General features: G+C 46.6%; 1 long non-coding RNA gene across 5 annotated transcripts in view; it reads right to left on the bottom strand.

The window, feature by feature from the left end:
• Nucleotides 1–245: 245 nt before the first annotated feature.
• LOC133082717 (uncharacterized) overlaps nt 246–13,237 on the bottom strand; it is a 35,558-nt gene continuing 22,566 nt past the window's right edge. The window contains exons 4-8 of one of the 5 annotated variants that reach the window (XR_009698979.1): nt 11,747–11,831; nt 10,351–10,409; nt 4,335–4,623; nt 3,612–3,853; nt 246–1,070 (exon numbers count right to left, since the gene is read on the bottom strand). This is a non-coding gene — a long non-coding RNA (uncharacterized LOC133082717). Of the gene's footprint in view, nt 1,071–3,611; nt 3,854–4,334; nt 4,624–6,349; nt 6,879–10,350; nt 10,410–11,746; nt 11,832–13,237 lie in introns of all 5 variants that reach the window. The other 4 variants (XR_009698982.1, XR_009698980.1, XR_009698984.1 and 1 more) reach the window with 4 other exon arrangements.

The raw sequence follows: 13,237 nt of genomic DNA, 5'->3' as shown, positions 1-13,237 counted from the left end.
TGGGGTTTATGCTCCTCTGACGTCCTCGCTGATTTTCACAGCGATGTTTCCTTCCAGGCTGCCTTTCCTGCCCGGGAACGTCTCAGCTCTGACCCGATTTGCAAGTATTTGTTCACAGATTTAAGAAATCTTTCCCTTTTCTGTTGTATGTTTTCAATATTTACCTTACCTAACTCTGTATTGAGATGGTACTGGCCACGTTTAGAAATTTCTAGGAATCTAGAAACAGGAAAAAAAATGTGTTGATCAAAGTGGAGTGTGATTTAAAGCTTATCAGTGCTTCGACTGATGTAGTGATTGCTCTGTGCCAGGCACTGTTTAAGCATTTTCTGGATGTTAATACATGAATCCTCATAAAGTCTCTATGCACTAGGCTTTATGAACCCCATTCTACAGAAAAGAAACTAAAACACAAAGATACTAAGTGACTTGCCTGTCATCACACAGCCGGTAGGGGGCAGGGCTAGGTCTGAAATCCAGGGGGTCCAGTTCTGAGCACGGACTCTACCCCAGGCCACCCTGCTGCCCCTCTTACTGGCTTTGGGGTGACGGCGACATTCCATCACTTTGTAGACACTTCTGTTGTGCAGGAAGCACACTGAATTATTCTTTTTAATCACAGTCTAGTGTATCATGCTCCCTGCCCCCGAACAAGAGTGTGCGTTCCTACAGGGCCACATCAGTCCTCTGTTGTTTATTTCTCAGCGCCTGGACACTGCCCGGCACAGTGTAGATCTCCCATGAGACTTTCCGGGTCCAGTTGAATGCAGCCAGGGTGCAGTTTCCCCACACACACCCTCACCCCGTCCAGGCTTGTGACACAGACATGAGAAATTTCTTAAAATTCTCAGACCACATTTTCTAAATCAGTTTTGCAAAGTTGAATAGCTCAGCAAAACGTGAATTAAATCCATGTTTTCTCTGTAGGTCCGTGGAAGTTGACGGTGTCTCTGTGTAGGTCGGTATTCAGGAGTTATTTTGGATGAAATCAGATCCAGGGTTCCAAAAAGCCCATTTTCTTTCTTTAAAGCACAGCTGAAGCATGTTTTGGCCTCCAAATGCTTACACTTCTGGTGATAGAACAGAGAAAATATATGGTTGGTTGGCAAGGGGAGAAGACAGCTAATTGATTTGCTCTTGACAGACTCTATTGAAATGGTTAATATGCCAATAAAATGGTTATTATTCTGATCCTTTGATAATTATCCCTTAAGTTACCCAGTCAGTCTGTCCAGTTTTCACGCATGAAGTTTCTTCAAGGCCCTAGTCCCATATCAGCAACCCCACCCGGTCCCTAAAGGAGAATGGACAGTTGCCAGGGTCACTCACTGTGCCCCTCACCCCACCCAGCCCACCCACCCCAGGGACCCCTCACACCTGTCCTCCTGCCAGTCTAGTGGTGAACCCCACACACACAAGTTACCATGTTCCCTTGAAAGCAGATTTAATTTCCTTTATTTCAGTTGCATGGATTTTTTTTTCCCCTGCGTCTATTTCCAAAAGAAACAGTTGAAAGGATTTTAAAACATCACTGCATGTATTTATTGAGTCTAAACTGCAGAGCGCTGTGCAAGGCACCATGCGATGGTTTTTTTTAAGACAACTCCAACCCTCCAGGAACTTAGTCTAGTAGATAAGTCATGACCACGTTAAAACTCAAATACAAAATAGCTGTCATGCACGGGAGTCAGGTAGTTGGGCTGCCTCTGTGCCCATGCCCTGTGACTCACTGTGTGATGTGGGGCTAGTCGTCTAACCTCTACGAGCCTCAGGTTCCTCATGGTTAGAAGGGGGATGATAGTGATACCTGCCTCCTAAGTGGTTGGAGGATTAACGTAGATGAGACTTGATGACCACCCCCACCATGTCCCCGTGACCCACCTCCATATCACGTGCAGCTGTGGTGGGCACTTTCCACAGATAACAGCTTTCCCCGTTATGAAATGAGCTGTGTTCCCACAAAGTTCGTATGTTGAACTACCCCTGTCCCCCAATGGGACTGTATCTGGAACTAGGGCCTATAAGGAGGTAGTAAGGTTAAATGAGGTCATAGGGATGGAGCCCTAATCTAGAAGGATTAGTGTCCTTATAAGCAGAAGGAGAGACACCAGGGATATATATGCACAGAGGAAAGGCTGTCCACAAGCCAAGGAAAGAGGCCTCGGGAGAAACCAAACCTGCCCACACCTTGACCTTGGACTTCCAGCCTCCAGAACTAGGAGAAAATACATTTGTTTTTAAGTCCTCCAGTCCTCCAGGTGTTCTGTTACAGCGAGCAGACTAAGACCCGCCCCCAAGCACTTTGTCTCCGCCTCTGCGGTGGTGCTGGCCCTCCAGTAACGGGCTCAGCCTTCAACACAAACCCCACAGTGGCGGGGAGGTAAGGCCTCCAGGGACACCCCTCAACACAGCAGGTGGGGTGTGTGGATAACCGCCCCGGGCCCTGGCCGTCAGAGCGCGAAGCTCTCAGGTGCAGGGCTGTGTCTTCTCAGGCGGGACCGGCAGGGCTGAGCCCACCACCCATAGCACTGACCTGCTCGTTAATGCAAACTTCATCTGCTTTTCTCCTTCCTGCCTCACCTGGTCCCACGCCCTCACCTGTGCTTCCTGGGATGACCTTCCAAATAAACTGCCTTCACACGGGCCCTTGATTCGGGGTCTGCCTTTGGGGAACCCAAACTAAGTCAAGGGATATCTGATTCACATCAGTCACTCAGGGAACACCCCCCATCCCTCACAAAAAAGTGGAAACAAGATTTAGCCACGGAAGACACGTTACAGTGGGGCCAACTGACCGGTTGCTAAATGAACACCGTAGGCAATAAGTATTACAGGAACCAAGAGGAAAAATCAATTCTGGTTCATTCGTGAGCAGATGAAATCTTCTACGTGAAGCTTTAGCTTTTCAAGCCGGAAGGGATCTCAGCGCCCAGTTACCTTACAAACTGTGACATCACACAGACAAGGTCTAGATGACTAAAAAGATACAGACCTAGCCAGCCCTGGTACTCAATGCAGGATGTTCTGACCAGAAGCTGGGGTGCCCTTCCTGGTGACATCCCCTCGAGACTGTCAGGATGAGCCGCCCCATAAACAATCCAAGCTTTCCGGAAGTTTCCTTAGCAACGTTCAGGAAAAAGGCTGAGCAAGTGCGTGGTCCCCAAACTCCCCTCCAGTGGCCCCTGGAGAAGGAATTTATGAGCTGCCGCATCTCTAGTCCCTTCCTTGACATTTACTGGCTTTTTGATGAAGGGTAGAGCAACTTTTCTGTCAACAGCTTCTCATTAGGGGCCTGGTGATGTTCTTTGTGACCATTATTTTACTCGGCATCATGCCTGGTCACTGTGAGGAGAAGAGGTTCCACTTAGAAAGCATCTGTCTTTGCAGCAGCGAGGAGCTCAGGTAATCCTGCTTAAATACTCCTCCGGGCTGACAGCGGCCCAAGGCTTGTGTACTGAACTCAGACAACCAGCCAGCCTGGCGTGAACCGCTCAGCTTCTGGCGTGCTGCCTCCCCATCTCTTTTTAAAGACATATTTCAGGTTTAATTCTCTGTTTCTTTTAAAAATGAATTATGGAGAACTTGTTGGTGAAATAATCACTAGGACTTACTTCTCAGAGACCACAGGTTCTCACCACGAATGACAAGTCTGCCTTGGAAAAGCCTGGAACCAGCAGGTGTTGGAGGAAGGTGTCCGGTTCCCCTGACGGACTGTTTATCTCGCCCCTGAAATGCAGTGTCTGCACACGGTGATGCTTTAGGAAAGCAGCTGGAGACGTCTGAGGCTCCTGTCATTCACCCTTCATACACCCTCCTCCGCCTTCCCTGCCACCATGAATCTAGCCTGGAATGGCTATTTTTCCAAAAAAGGGTTTTTTATTATGAACAATTTCAAACACAGGGAAAAGACAAGAGAATGTGGTAATAAACTACCATGTACTCGTGGCCCAGTTTTCACAATCCTCAGTGGATAGTTTATCAACCATCCTGGCCAATCTTGTGTCACCTGCCCCATAACCACTCCCCCCCGGTCCCCACCCAGACTCTTCTGAAGTGGATCCCAGAGTCATCTTCTCAGAACAGAAAGGCACTGCTCTCACCCAGGAAATTCCAAGGGATTTGGGAGCTCTGTGTAGGGAACCACAGTCAAGGAGCAAATATTAGGACAAAAGATGCTCCTGGTGTGCTTATCACTCAGGAAATGACAAGGGTCTCAGGAGCCCTGCACCAGGACCTGGGGACAGAGACCAGCATATACATGTTCTCTTATCTCACAACAACCCCTTGGATGTCTTTCCCTCCTGTTCCCAGGGATCATTTTCCAAAATAACTACCTCCGTGCAGACCTGGGGCTCAGGCTCTGCTTTCCAGGGGAAACCCAGGCTGAGATGCCAACCAGGGGAGGGGCCAAGGGAGTTCCAAGAATGCCAGCAAAGGGAGTCCCAGGGTGACCACCAGGCACCAGACCCTTGTTCAATTAGAATCTCTGGTTGTCAGCGCTTGAAGCTGCAGTTCCAAACTTCTCCAGCAGAGGGCAGTGGTAGCTTAGCTCTAGATGGACATCTCCACCGCCTAACTGCTGCCAGGTTACCTGGACTGGAAAATCACATTTGCTTTTTAGTCCTGAGAATAAAAGAAACATATTTAGCAGATTCAGTACTAGTAAAGTTAGTTAGATGTCAGTTCATCTGAGGCAGTGGAGAGGAAGAAGCTCATAAATATAATTGTTTGCTTTTCTTTTTTTTTTAAATAATAGAGTCAGCTGATCTCATAGTGTGCTATAAAGATTGCTCCCTGCATTTTTATTCCTGGGTGGTCATCAGAGGAAAGGCTCCATATCAGGGTTTCTCAGGCTCAGCACTGTGGACATTTGGGGCCAGACAATCCTTTGTTGTGGGGTTGTCCGGGCATTGCAGGATGTTTAGCAGCATCCCTGGCTTCTTTCTACCCATGAGATGCCAATATACCCTCCCCCCACTCCTTGTGACAACCAAAATTGTCTCCAGATTTTGCCAAATGTCCCCAAGGGGGTGGAGGGACAAAATCACCCCAGTTGAGAACCACTGCCCTGGATGATTATCTGGGCCAGTTAGTTTATCAGCGAAACAAAGTATTGATGCTGCAAATGAGGCCAGAACCATGTTTTCAAGCCTGGCTTGGGCTGTTAATATCAAAGGGCAGCGTTTACTGAGAGCTTTTTGGGCCCTGGGCTAAGAGTTTCTGTTCTAGACCCAGGCCCACCTCGGAGCAGAACTCAGCACCCTCCACTCTCCCCAAACAGATTCAACTCTCAGAAAGCATTAAAGGAAAATGGGAATATTCCTGAAGGTGACCTGAGGAGACAAAGACAAGCCTTTTCCTAAGACTCTTCCTTTGATGTTTCTGTCCTTGACCCCAAAATTCCTTTGCCAGGCCTGGTGGGTAGAGAGGAAAATTCTTCTGTCTTCAGCTCCAGCTCACCCTGCACCCCTCACAAAACCATTACTCCTCCAGCGCACCCCATCCCAAGACTCTTATCAAAGTATCCCCCCATCAAACAAGTTTCTTGCTAACATGGAGGATTTTTCTCCATATTGTTACACCTTCATTCACCTCATTTTTATAGATGAGGATGCCGAGGGATTGTCCCCAAAATCATACAGCCCAAAAGTGATGGAAGCAGGACTTGGACTCCAGACAGAGAAGGAACATCTGTCAGAGCGCATGATACTTTCACGGGCTCGGAAAAGTGTTTTCGTGTTCATTTCTTTTAAAATCAGAAGAATGTCATTATAAAATATAATTTAGAATTTTTTCATGGAGGAAGGAGCGCATCAAGGCAAAAGTGCCTGGGGTCCCGTAAAGTCATCCTGTACCCAGACATTGTGCTCCATTTTTGGTGAGGGTGTAGCTGACACACACCTGCTTGATACAGAGCCAGTCTTGGTCCAACATAAAACTGACCTCAACATTGGGGGAAAAATGTAAAAGTACAGGTCTTAGCTATTATGGGGTCAGTGGTATCATTTTCATAGATTCATTTATTCACTCAACAAACATTTCAAATGGCCTGCTGTAAATGAAAAGATAAAAATTTAAAATATTATTAAACTTTTGCTTTAAATACTATTCAATACATTAGTTCTAAGTTATGAAAAATAGAGATTTTTTTTTATTTGATACTAAATCCTGAGGGACCGTGATCTCATTGGATATTTTTCCAACACTAGACTTGGGGATGGGGGGGAGTCATGATCCTTCACTCACTTTACTGCACCATCTCTGTGCCAACTAGAGGTGGGGTGATGTCTTAGTTTGCTTGGGCAGCCATGGACTGGGCAACTTAAACAACAGAAATTAATTTTCTTACAGTTCTGGAGGCTGGAAGTCCAAGACCATGCCAGTCAAGGTGCTGGCATGGTCCCATCCTGGTGAGGGCTCTTCTTCCTGACTTGCAGATGGCTGCCTTCTCAGTGGGTCCTCACATGGCAGAGAGAGATCTCTGGTATCTCTTCCTCTTCTTATAAGGGCACCAGTCCCATCGGATCAGGGCGCCATCCTTATGACCTCGTTTAACCTCAATCACCGCCTTGAAGGCCCCCATCTCCAATTCAGTCACATGAGGGGGTTGGGACTTCGACATATGAATTTGGGGGTGACAATCCAGTCCACAGCTGGTGAGTTGGTCAAACAATTTATAGCTGGTATGTTTTTAGTATTTAATTGCAAGGCTGCTCTAAACAATCAAGGAGGAAGGGTGTAGTTCTTTGAGCATTCTTCCCCAAAACCTCACCTCTTCTCTGCTCCTTTGCTCCAATTAATGCAGAATATAATGACGTCATACCCTGATGGCAATCTCTTCTTTCATGGCTGGAGCTGGTGGGTAATAGGGGTTATTTCTGTTTGGGATGAGGTGGGATGTTTTGGGTTAGGTTTGGGTTTCTTCTTCTTCCTTTCTACTCTGAGAACAAGAAAAGGTAGGATGCCTGCCTAGGAAGGGTGGCAAATTACTGTGGAAAGAAATTCTATCAGAATTGACCATTCCATTCAAAAGCTAACATTTTTCAGTAGTCTCTGTTTTCTGCTAAGCTCCACTTCTCCACAGTTGACTCTGATTCTGAATAGTCCGTTTTAATGCATATACAAAAAAGAGAAGTAAGATTTTTTGAAAATGTATTTAGTAGGGGCACAAAATTATACCATTAATTGCGTTTTGTTTGGTCTGATCTTACATTCCCTGAGCACATAGTCCTGCTTGGCTGAATGCCCCTCTTTCTTTTTGCATAATAATTTCTTGACATTCAGATGATTCTCAGATGTTTAATCTTCCCTAACCACCCAATCTAGAGTCCTCTGGTCACGCCATCCACCACCTCCCTTTAATTCCCTTCTCAGCACCTACAACTCTGATTTTCTTTCTTTTCTCTCTTTTCTTTTCCCTCCCTCTCTTGTTTATTTTTTTGCACGAGAATATAAGCTGCATGAGGGCAGGGACCCTGACTGTTTTCTTCATCTCTGTACCTCTCATTTCAAGGACATGCCTGGCATAAAGTAGGCACTCAACCATTATTTGTGGAATGCACAAATGAATGAGTGAATGAATGAGTAAGATCTCAGCAAGGAGGAGAAGGCTTTTTATCTTGGTTCAGCAGTTTCTAGCTTTGCTTGGAGAGCTCTTTACAACCACTGAGAGGATTGCAAAAGGAATCAAGGCCAAGGAGAAAGAATTCTTAACAGTGAAAGAGAGAGAATATAGAAGCAAAGAAGCAAGGATGAAGCATGGGAACTCAAGAATTCCCCTCAGAGGTGAAAAACCTGTACCATGAAAACTATAAGACACTGGTAAAAGAAACTGAAGATGGTACAAATAAATGGAAGGCTATTCCATGCTCATGGATTAGAAGAATTAATATTGTTAATATGGCCATACTACCCAAAGACACCTTGAGAATCAGTGCAATCCCTATCAAAATTCCAATGGCATTTTTCACAGAAATAGAACAAATAATCCTAAAATCTGTGTGGAACCACAAAAGACCCCAAATAGCCAAAGTAATCTTGAGAAAGAAGAACAAAGCTGGAGGCATCATGCTTCTTGATTTCAAACTATACTACAAGCTACAGCAATCAAAACAGGATGGTACTGGCATAAAAACAGACACTTAGATCAATGGAACAGAATAGAGAGCCCAGAAATAAATCCATGCATATATGGTCCATTTACAACAGAGGAGCCAACAATAGACGATGGGGAGAAGACAGTCTCTTCAATAAATGGTGTTGGGAAAACTAGACTGCTATATGCAAAAGGTATTGGGTTACAATATGTTTAGAGCTGGCATTATATAACATAATGCTGTATAACAAAGATAATTAATGTTTTTTGTTTTTGTTTTTTAATTTTTATTTATTTATTTATTTATTTATGGCTGTGTTGGGTCTTCGTTTCTGTGCGAGGGCTTTCCCCAGTTGCGGCAAGCGGGGGCCACTCTTCATCGCGGTGCGCGGGCCTCTCACTATCACGGCCTCTCTTGTTGCGGAGCACAGGCTCCAGACACGCAGGCTCAGTAATTGTGGCTCACGGGCCTAGTTGCTCCGCGGCATGTGGGATCTTCCCAGACCAGGGCTCGAACCCGTGTCCCCTGCATTGGCAGGCAGACTCTCAACCACTGCGCCACCAGGGAAGCCCAATTAATGTTTTTTTATTAGAGAACTACTATGCAGTCACCCAAAAAAATTTTGTAGAAAGAGGCACTGCAGGAAATAAAAAGAAGTATACACAAGGGTCCTACTTGTTCGAGTTTCCAAGAGTGGACTTAAAGCTATCTTCACTTCGGTAGCTCAGACGCAATTGTCAATGATTGTCATAATTTCCTCCTAGGGCCATGCATGTTAGAACCACCTGAAATGTTTCATGCCAGACCTGTTGAAGCAGAATCTCTGGGTTTGGAGGAATGCAGGTATTTGCAATTTTAACAAGCTCCTCTGTTGATCCTTATACATTATATCAAAAGGAAGAGAGAGAGACCAAAAATTTTCCAGTACAGAACACACAAGTTCACATTTAATAACCCTCCTCCACTCCTGTGTTTGTTTTGTCTAGTCCTAAAGTTGCTTTTATTAAGGGAGTTGAGATACTCGCCCATGAAGCTTATTTGTTTGTTTTTTAAATGCTGCTTTGATTTCTCAGTCGGGCTGGGTTTACATTGCCCTTGGCGTCCTCCCAGAGAATTTCAGTGCCAGTGAGAAAATGAGTCTGCTACCCCCTTTACTTATCCCTTCCACTTTTTGAGCACGATGTCGTAGGAGGTCCCCAACTTTAGACATCTGAAACTCAGAGTCGCGTATAGAGGCACGAGTTTGGACCCTGGCTAGACTTCAAGAGCAACAGAAGAAAAGCAAAAGGAAAACTCCAGGGAGAGTGGACCTTCCCCAAGGGCACTGAGGATGCTGGCAGGCTGCAAAAATCAATTTCAATAACAGTGACAAACTTTCCAGATGATGTGTTGTATTAATGGCCATTACCTCCCTGCTTAAACTCCTGAACAGGCAGGGATTTGAAATGAGGATCTTGCAAGAAATGGACATACCTTGAAGATAAGGTCTATTCTTATAAGTTGTATAGAGCACCCCAAGTAAGATACGTGTATAAAGTCTCATTAATAACAACAGTAGGGACTTCCCTGGTGGCACAGTGGTTAAGAATCTGCCTGCCCATGCAGGAGACACGGGTTCGATCCCTGGTCCCACATGCCTCGGAGCAACTAAGCCAGTGCACCACAACTACTGAGCCCACACGCTGCAACTACTGGGCCCGTGCTCCACAAGAGAAGCCACCGCAATGAGAAGTCCGCGCACCGCAATGAAGAGTAGCCCTGCTCACCGCAACTAGAGAAAGCCCGCACGCAGCAACGAAGACCCAATACAGCCTAAAATAAATAAATTTATTTTAAAAAATTAAATTAAAAGTAATAAATAAATAAAGGTCATAGCGTTAAAAAAAAAAAGTAATAACAACAGTAGTTTAAGTTCTACTCAGTTCCAATGAGTTTTTGGTGTGTGTCAGAAGTTGTCAACCAATCAAGTACACAAGTGCCTACCTTCCCCCCAGAGGGAAAGTCAATAACAAGAGACCCGCTGAGGTCCCACCCCCAGCTCTGCCAGCGCCTTCTGACTACTCAGCACTGCCCAGCAGGTCCCAAAGCACCAAAGAAGCTCCACTCTCACCTGCTTGACACTGGGCTTCTGCACATGATTTCAACTAATAAAACCATCCTGCTCCTTTAAATTTTCTAGTAAATGTTTGAAAACGATTGTGTGTCACACTCCCTAATGTAAAGAACTTGAGGTCAAAAAAGAGAAATTACCCACCCAAGAGTCAAGTAGTTCCATTAATGGCAGGTGTAGGATGTATTCATTTCTTCTCGCTGCTGTAACAAGCGACCACAAACTTAGAGGCTTAAAACAACTCAAATATATTACCTCACTGTTCTGCAGGTCAGAAGTCCAAAATGGCTTTCACTGGACTAAGACCAGGGTGTCAGCAGGACCGCGTTGCTCCTGGAAGCTCTGGACAGAACCAGTTTCCTTGTCTTTTCCAGCTTCTACAGGCTGCCCACGTTCTCTGTCTCGTGACTCGCACCAGCGATCACATCACCCCAACCCCTGCTCCTGGCATTACATCTTCTCTGGCTCTGACCCACCCGCCTCCCTGTTATAAAGAGGCTTGTGATTATATTGGACCCACCTGGATAATCCAGGCATCTCTACCCATCTCACAATCCTTAACTTCATCACATATGCAAAATCCCTTTTGCCACGTAAGGTAACATATTCACTGGTTTAGGACACGGACATTTGGGGGACCATTATTCTGCCTGCTACAGAGGACCAGAACCCAGGTTCCTTGACTCCCAGCCCAGGTGTCCCTATAGCTCTCAGGCCCTCACTACCCCTTGGGCTCCTCAGAGTTCAAGGCCATCTCTGAGGTTCAGAGATAGAAGCTGGGTTGCACAGCAGCAGAGGATTTCCTCTTAAAGTGGCGGTTTACCATTGTGCACACCCCGTATACCCCTGCTACCCCGTAACCACCCCTACGTTACATCACTCCTCAGAAGGAAGGGGCTGGCCCCTTAGGTTCAGGAAGCATCTTGGTGGTTCACTGAAAAGGGCTGGGGGTATAAAGATAGTGCTGCTGACTACCCTGAGGGTACCTCTCAGGAACCTAAGTGTGGTGGGATGAAGCACCCTCATATCCGCAAGGCCCTGGGAGCAACCCGAGGGCTGGTACAAATGCCCACCAGCCATGCTGATGAGAAGCCAGCAAAGAAGGGAATCAGGACGAGGAGAGTAGGGAAGAGAGAAGCAGGCTGAGCTGTGGTGTCAGTAGGTCTGTGTGAGGCCAGGACAAAGGATCCTGTGCTCAGGGGAACAGCGAAGGGCTGGCCACCCAGCACTGCCCAGCAGCTGAGTCACCTCCACCGACCACTCAGAACCCCCTCAGCCAAGAAAAGTTGGCTGGAGAAGAAACAGAAGAGGACTCCGCCTGGAAAACATGCACCAGCAATCCTGCCAGCCTCAGTGCCATAGAAATGATAAAACTCCAAAGGTGTTCCCACTTTTCTACCACCACAGGCAGAGTCTGGGAAGGCTGGGGGCCTCAGAGAGGAGGAGCCGGGTGGGAGGAGAGTGACAGAAGGGTGTCAGCTATGACCAGGGAAACAAGCCCCATCCGCCTCCCCAGTGCTGAGCAGACTAACAGGAATACCTGGAGCCAGAGGCGGGTTTTCCTTTCTCTTGGGAAAGCCAGCTGAGAATGCGTCCATGGTAACTAGGGATGAGGGATGGAGAGCCTGCAAGTGAAGACAAAGTATCAGCTGCTCATCTAGAGAGGGATAATAATTAACCAGGAGGGTCCCCTTCGGTCCAATGGCCCCAGGAGACAAGTGGCAGGGTCAGAGGGTCGACCTCACGTGTGTGTGACCTAGGCAGCCCCACAGGGCCCCCACCCAGAAGGACCTCACGGTTGGATTCAAGCTCGGCTGTCACCATCTTAAACTTATTCATCATTTTGAAACCGAACAGGACCCTGTGAGACTTTGCCAGGGGCAGACCCCTATGTCCCCCACTTCTTGTTTGTAGAAAAGCTTTAGCCTCCTAGGCCTTCCCCAAGTTCCAGAGAGCAAATTTAATCAGAGAAGTGAGAAAATGCAGAAACAAGGGAAAGCAGTCGAGCAAGACAAAATAATAATAGTTTAGCCATAAAACAAAGTCAAGGACCCTTAGTTCCTTCTCAGGGGCTACAGATAATATCCTGAGCCATGTCCTTGAGTTGTTTTGCAGATACTGAAACCTCCACCAGGTGGAAACTGCTGACCAGATAGACCCCAGACCGGCTGGAACCAGAAGGTTGATGACGTTAACTTCCGAAATACCACCCCGTTACGTCACCACCAACCAATCAGAAGGACGAACACAAGCTGATCATGCACCTGGGGACCCTCTCCCTCACGTTGCCCTTAAAATCCCTTCCCCTAAAGCCATCGGGGAGTTCGGGCCTTTTGAGCATGAGCTGCCTGGACTCCCTGCTTGGAGCCTGCAATAAATGCTGCACTCTCCTTCCCCACAGCCCGGTGTCAGTGGGTTGGCTTTGCTGCGCGTCAGGCAAGCGAATCCAAGTTTAGTTCAGCAACAATTTTTGAACAAGAGACCCCCTCATTTTCATTTTGCACTGGCCCCCTCAAACCATGTAGCTGGTCTCCGGGTGTATCATGTAGGATACATTGTGTCTGTGTAGGACGAAGGGTGAAGAAGGAATAAAATGCTCAGCATCTCATTTAAGAGGTAGATCTCTTTATCTATTCATTCAGTCAGACAAAATTCAGCAGAAAATTCTCTCCCACCCTCCTCCCAACCCCCCCATGAAGGTACACACATGTACAATCCCAGGCTTACCCCTCACACAACTGACCACACCAAACTGCAGTCCCCTGACGTCCAGGTGGGATCAGGCCAGCGTTTAGGGATGCTGAAGGGTATTTCATAGCTTTTCAGGGAAATAGTCTAATGCTCAGCTGATAGGCTCATATACATTTCTGCCAGGGCTCAGAGGATCCAAGAGAAGAGCTAAACGTCAAAACGAGTTTGAACGTTTGGAATTTAAGTTTTTTCACAGATTCAACCACCACCATCAGAATAAGATTTTAAAAACAAAGACGAAAGGAAGGTAACACTATTTTTTAAAAGGTGAAGAATAATT

The sequence above is a fragment of the Eubalaena glacialis genome, chromosome 2 (assembly GCF_028564815.1).
Source record: "Eubalaena glacialis isolate mEubGla1 chromosome 2, mEubGla1.1.hap2.+ XY, whole genome shotgun sequence".
NCBI classification, from domain to species: Eukaryota; Metazoa; Chordata; class Mammalia; order Artiodactyla; family Balaenidae; genus Eubalaena; species Eubalaena glacialis.
The sequence above is the reverse complement of the archived record's forward strand: the minus strand, read 5'-3'. Positions and strand labels throughout refer to the sequence as shown.